Raw genomic sequence first — 7,173 nt, 5'->3', positions numbered from 1 at the left:
ATATATAATTCTTTACCTCCGGACCATTCCGGAACCTCTCGTGACGTCCGAGATCTCATCCGGGACTCCGAACAACTTTCGGGTTTCCGCATACATATATCTCTACAACCCTAGCGTCACCGAACCTTAAGTGTGTAGACCCTACGGGTTCGGGAGACATGCAGACATGACCGAGACGCCTCTCCGGTCAATAACCAACAGCGGGATCTGGATACCCATGTTGGCTCCCACATGTTCCACGATGATCTCATCGGATGAACCACGGTGTCGAGGATTCAATCAATCCCGTATGCAATTCCCTTTGTCAATCGGTATGTTACTTGCCCGAGATTCGATCGTCGGTATCCCAATACCTTGTTCAATCTCGTTACCGGCAAGTCTCTTTACTCGTACCGCAATGCATGATCCCGTGACTAACGCCTTAGTCACATTGAGCTCATTATGATGATGCATTACCGAGTGGGCCCAGAGATACCTCTCCGTCACACGGAGTGACAAATCCCAGTCTCGATCCGTGCCAACCCAACAGACACTTTCGGAGATACCCGTAGTGCACCTTTATAGTCACCCAGTTACGTTGTGACGTTTGGCACACCCAAAGCACTCTTACGGTATCCGGGAGTTGCACGATCTCATGGTCTAAGGAAAAGATACTTTGACATTGCAAAAGCTCTAGCAAACGAAACTACACGATCTTTTATGCTATGCTTAGGATTGGGTCTTGTCCATCACATCATTCTCCTAATGATGTGATCCCGTTATTAATGACATCCAATGTCCATAGTCAGGAAACCATGACTATCTGTTGATCAATGAGCTAGTCAACTAGAGGCTTACTAGGGACACTTTGTGGTCTATGTATTCACACATGTATTACGATTTCCGGATAATACAATTATAGCATGAATAATAGACAATTACCATGAACAAAGAAATATAATAATAACCATTTATTATTGCCTCTAGGGCATATTTCCAACAGTCTCCCACTTGCACTAGAGTCAATAATCTAGTTACATTGTGATGAATCGAACACCCATTGCGTCCTGGTGTTGATCATGTTTTGCCCTAGAGAGAGGTTTAGTCAACGGATCTGCTACATTCAGGTCCGTGTGTACTTTACAAATATCTATGTCTCCATTTTGAACACTTTCACGAATGGAGTTGAAGCGACGCTTGATATGCCTGGTCTTCCTGTGAAACCTGAGCTCCTTCGCAAGGGCAATAGCTCCAGTGTTGTCACAGAAGAGAGTCATCGGGCCCGACGCATTGGGAATCACACCTAGGTCGGTAATGAACTCCTTCATCCAGACTGCTTCCTGTGCTGCCTCCGAGGCTGCCATGTACTCCGCTTCACATGTAGATCCCGCCACGACGCTTTGCTTGCAACTGCACCAGCTTACTGCTCCTCTATTCAAAATATACACGTATCCGGTCTGTAACTTCGAGTCATCCAGATCTGTGTCGAAGCTAGCGTCGACGTAACCCTTTACGACGAGCTCTTCGTCACCTCCATAAACGAGAAACATATCCTTAGTCCTCTTCAGGTACTTCAGGATATTCTTGACCGCTGTCCAGTGTTCCTTGCCGGGATTACTTTGGTACCTTCCTACCAAACTTACGGCAAGGTTTACATCAGGTCTGGTACACAGCATGGCATACATAATAGATCCTATGGCCGAGGCATAGGGGATGACACTCATCTCTTCTATATCTTCTGCCGTGGTCGGGCATTGAGCCGTGCTCAATTGCACACCTTGCAATACAGGCAAGAACCCCTTCTTGGACTGATCCATATTGAACTTCTTCAATATCTTGTCAAGGTATGTACTTTGTGAAAGACCAATGAGGCGTCTTGATCTATCTCTATAGATCTTGATGCCTAATATATAAGCAGCTTCTCCAAGGTCCTTCATTGAAAAACACTTATTCAAATAGGCCTTTATACTTTCCAAGAATTCTATATCATTTCCCATCAATAGTATGTCATCCACATATAATATGAGAAATGCTACAGAGCTCCCACTCACTTTCTTGTAAACACAGGCTTCTCCATAAGTCTGTGTAAACCCAAACGCTTTGATCATCTCATCAAAGCGAATGTTCCAACTCCGAGATGCTTGCACCAGCCCATAGATTGAGCGTTGGAGCTTGCATACTTTGTTAGCATTCTTAGGATCGACAAAACCTTCCGGCTGCATCATATACAACTCTTCCTTAAGGAAGCCGTTAAGGAATGCCGTTTTGACGTCCATCTGCCATATCTCATAATCATAGTATGCGGCAATTGCTAACATGATTCGGACGGACTTCAGCTTCGCTACGGGTGAGAAAGTCTCATCGTAGTCAACCCCTTGAACTTGTCGATAACCCTTAGCGACAAGTCGAGCTTTGTAGATGGTCACATTACCATCTGCGCCCGTCTTCTTCTTAAAGATCCATTTGTTTTCTATGGCTCGCCACTCATCGGGCAAGTCAGTCAAAGTCCATACTTTGTTTTCATACATGGATTCTATCTCGGATTTCATGGCTTCTAGCCATTTGTCGGAATCCGGGCCCGCCATCGCTTCTTCATAGTTCGAAGGTTCACCGTTGTCTAACAACATGATTTCCAGGACAGGGTTGCCGTACCACTCTGGTGCGGAACGTGTCCTTGTGGACCTACGAAGTTCAGTAACTTGATCTGAAGTTTCATGATCATCATCATTAACTTCCTCCCCAGTCGGTGTAGGCACCACAGGAACATTTTCCCGCGCTGCGCTACTTTCCGGTTCGGAAGAGGTGACTATCACCTCATCAAGTTCCACTTTCCTCCCACTCAATTCTTTCGAGAGAAACTCCTTCTCTAGAAAGGACCCGTTCTTGGCAACGAAGATCTTGCCTTCGGATCTGAGGTAGAAGGTATACCCAATAGTTTCCTTAGGGTATCCTATGAAGACGCATTTTTCCGATTTGGGTTCGAGCTTTTCAGGTTGAAGTTTCTTGACATAAGCATCGCATCCCCAAACTTTTAGAAACGACAGCTTAGGTTTCTTCCCAAACCATAATTCATACGGTGTCGTCTCAACGGATTTAGACGGTGCCCTATTTAAAGTGAATGCGGCAGTCTCTAAAGCATAACCCCAAAATGAGAGCGGTAAATCGGTAAGAGACATCATAGATCGCACCATATCCAATAGAGTGCGATTACGACGTTCGGACACACCATTTCTCTGAGGTGTTCCAGGCGGCGTGAGTTGTGAAACTATTCCACATTTCCTTAAGTGTGTACCAAATTCGTGACTTAAATATTCTCCACCATGATCTGATCGTAAGAATTTTATTTTCCTGTCACGTTGATTCTCGACTTCACTCTGAAATTCCTTGAACTTTTCAAAGGTTTCAGACTTGTGTTTCATTAGGTAGACATACCCATATCTACTTAAATCATCAGTGAGAGTGAGAACATAACGATATCCTCTGCGAGCCTCAACACTCATTGGACCGCACACATCGGTATGTATGATTTCCAATAAGTTGGTTGCTCGCTCCATTGTTTCGGAGAACGGAGTCTTGGTCATCTTACCCATGAGGCATGGTTCGCACGTGTCAAATGATTCGTAATCAAGAGACTCCAAAAGTCCATCTGCATGGAGCTTCTTCATGCGCTTGACACCAATGTGACCAAGGCGGCAGTGCCACAAGTATGTGGGACTATCGTTATCAACTTTACATCTTTTGGTATTCACACTATGAACATGTGTAACATCACGTTCGAGATTCATCAAAAATAAACCATTGACCAGTGGGGCATGACCATAAAACATATCTCTCAAATAAATAGAACAACCATTATTCTCAGATTTAAATGAGTAGCCATCTCGAATTAAACGAGATCCAGATACAATGTTCATGCTCAAAGCTGGCACTAAATAACAATTATTGAGGTTTAAAACTAATCCCGTGGGTAGATGCAGAGGTAGCGTGCCAACGGCGATCACATCGACCTTGGAACCATTCCCGACGTGCATCGTCACCTCGTCCTTTGCCAGTCTCCGTTTATTCCGTAGTTCCTGCTTTGAGTTACAAATATGAGCAACCGCACCGGTATCAAATACCCAGGAGCTACTACGAGTACTAGTAAGGTACACATCAATTACTTGTATATCACATATACCTTGGGTGTTGCCGGCCTTCTTCTTGTCCGCTAAATATTTGGGGCAGTTCCGCTTCCAGTGACCACTTCCCTTGCAATAAAAGCACTCAGTCTCGGGCTTGGGTCCATTCTTTGACTTCTTCCCGGTAACTGGTTTACCGGGCGCGGCAACTCCCTTGCCGTCCTTCTTGAAGTTCTTCTTACCCTTGCCCTTCTTGAACTTAGTGGTTTTATTCACCATCAACACTTGATGTTCTTTTCTGATCTCCCCTTCCGCTGATTTCAGCATTGAATATACCTCGGGAATGGTCTTTTCCATCCCCTGCATATTGTAGTTCATCACAAAGCTCTTGTAGCTTGGTGGAAGCGACTGGAGGATTCTGTCAATGACCGCGTCATCCGGGAGATTAACTCCCAGCTGAGACAAGCGGTTGTGCAACCGAGACATTCTGAGTATGTGCTCACTAACAGAACTGTTCTCCTCCATTTTACAGCCGAAGAACTTGTCGGAGACTTCATATCTCTCGACCCGCGCATGAGCTTGAAAAACCAGTTTCAGCTCCTCGAACATCTCATATGCTCCATGTTTCTCAAAACACTTTTGGAGACCCGGTTCTAAGCTGTAAAGCATGCCGCACTGAACGAGGGAGTAATCATCAGCACGCTGCTGCCAAGCGTTCATAACGTCTTGGTTCTCAGGGATTGGTGCTTCACCTAGCGGTGCTTCTAAGACATAATCTTTCTTGGCTACTATGAGGATGAGCCTCAGGTTCCGGACCCAGTCCGTATAATTGCTGCCATCATCTTTCAGCTTGGTTTTCTCTAGGAACGCGTTGAAATTGAGGACAACGTTGGCCATTTGATCTACAAGACATAGTGTAAGGATTTTAGACTAAGTTCATGATAATTGAGTTCATCTAATCAAATTATTTAATGAACTCCCACTCAGATAGACATCCCTCTAGTCATCTAAGTGAAACATGATCCGAGTCAACTAGGCCGTGTCCGATCATCACGTGAGACGGACTAGTCAAGATCGGTGAACATCTCCATGTTGATCGTATCTTCTATACGACTCATGCTCGACCTTTTGGTCCTCCGTGTTCCGAGGCCATGTCTGTACATGCTAGGCTCGTCAAGTCAACCTAAGTGTATTGTGTGTGTTCCGAGGCCATGTCTGTACATGCTAGGCTCGTCAACACCCGTTGTATTCGAACGTTAGAATCTATCACACCCGATCATCACGTGGTGCTTCGAAACAACGAACCTTTGCAACGGTGCACAATTAGGGTGAACACTTTCTTGAAATTATTATAAGGGATCATCTTACTTACTACCGTCGTTCTAAGCAAATAAGATGCAAAAATATGATAAACATCACATGCAATCAAATAGTGACATGATATGGCCAATATCATCATGCTCCTTTGATCTCCATCTTCGGGGCACCATGATCATCTTTGTCACCGACATGACACCATGATCTCCATCATCATGATCTCCATCATTGTGTCTTCATGAAGTCGTCACGCCAACGATTACTTCTACTTCTATGGCTAACGCGTTTAGCAACAAAGTAAAGTAAATTACATGGCGTTATTTAATGACACGCAGGTCATGCAAAATAATAAAGACAACTCCTATGGCTCCTGCCGGTTGTCATACTCATCGACATGCAAGTCGTGATTCCTATTACAAGAATATGATCAATCTCATACATCACATATATCATTCATCACATCTTCTGGCCATATCACATCACATAGCACTTGCTGCAAAAACAAGTTAGACGTCCTCTAATTGTTGTTGCAAGTTTTACGTGGTTTGTAGGTTTCTAGCAAGAACGATTTCTTACCTACGTATGACCACAACGTGATTTGCCAATTTCTATTTACCCTTCATAAGGACCCTTTTCATCGAATCCGTTCCGACTAAAGTAGGAGAGACAGACACCCGCTAGCCACCTTATGCAACTAGTGCATGTCAGTCGGTGGAACCTGTCTCACGTAAGCGTACGTGTAAGGTCGATCCAGGCCGCTTCATCCTACAATGCCGCCGAAACAAGAAACGACTAGTAGCGGCAAGAAGAATTGGCAAACTCAACGCCCACAACTGCTTTGTGTTCTACTCGTGCATAGTAACTACGCATAGGCCTGGCTCATGATGCCACTGTTGGGAATCGTAGCATAATTTTAAAATTTTCCTACGTTCACCAAGATGCATCTATGGAGTATACTAGCAACGAGGGGAAGGGAGTGCATCTACATACCCTTGTAGATCGTGAGCGGAAGCGTTCCGATGAACGTGGATGACGGAGTCGTACTCGCCGTGATCCAAATCACCGATGACCGAGTGCCGAACGGACGGCACCTCCGCGTTCAACACACGTACGGTGCAGCGACGTCTCCTCCTTCTTGATCCAGCAAGGGGGAAGGAGAGGTTGATGGAGATCCAGCAGCACGACGGCGTGGTGGTGGATGTAGCGGGTCTCGGCAGGGCTTCTCTAAGCTTCTACGAGAGAGAGAGAGGTGTTGCAGGGGAGGAGGGAGGCGCCCAAGGCTGTTGTGTGCTGCCCTCCCTCCCCCCTTTATATAGGCCCCCTGGGGGGGCGCCGGCCCCAAGAGATGGGATCTCAAGGGGGGCGGCGGCCACAAGGGGGGAAGGGGTTGCCTTGCCCCCAAGGCAAGGGGGAACTCCCCCCCCCCTTAGGGTTCCCAACCCTAGCCGCATGGGGGGAGGCCCAAGGGGGGCGCCCCAGCCCACTATGGGCTGGTTCCCTTCCACTTTCAGCCCACGGGGCCCTCCGGGATAGGTGGCCCCACCCGGTGGACCCCCGGGACCCTTCCGGTGGTCCCGGTACAATACCGGTAACCCCCGAAACCTTCCCGGTGGCCGAAACTGGACTTTCTATATATAATTCTTTACCTCCGGACCATTCCGGAACCTCTCGTGACGTCCGGGATCTCATCCGGGACTCCGAACAACTTTCGGGTTTCCGCATACATATATCTCTACAACCCTAGCGTCACCGAACCTTA

This window comes from Aegilops tauschii, chromosome 2, assembly GCF_002575655.3.
Source record: "Aegilops tauschii subsp. strangulata cultivar AL8/78 chromosome 2, Aet v6.0, whole genome shotgun sequence".
Taxonomy (NCBI): domain Eukaryota; kingdom Viridiplantae; phylum Streptophyta; class Magnoliopsida; order Poales; family Poaceae; genus Aegilops; species Aegilops tauschii.
This window is presented reverse-complemented; position numbering follows the sequence as displayed.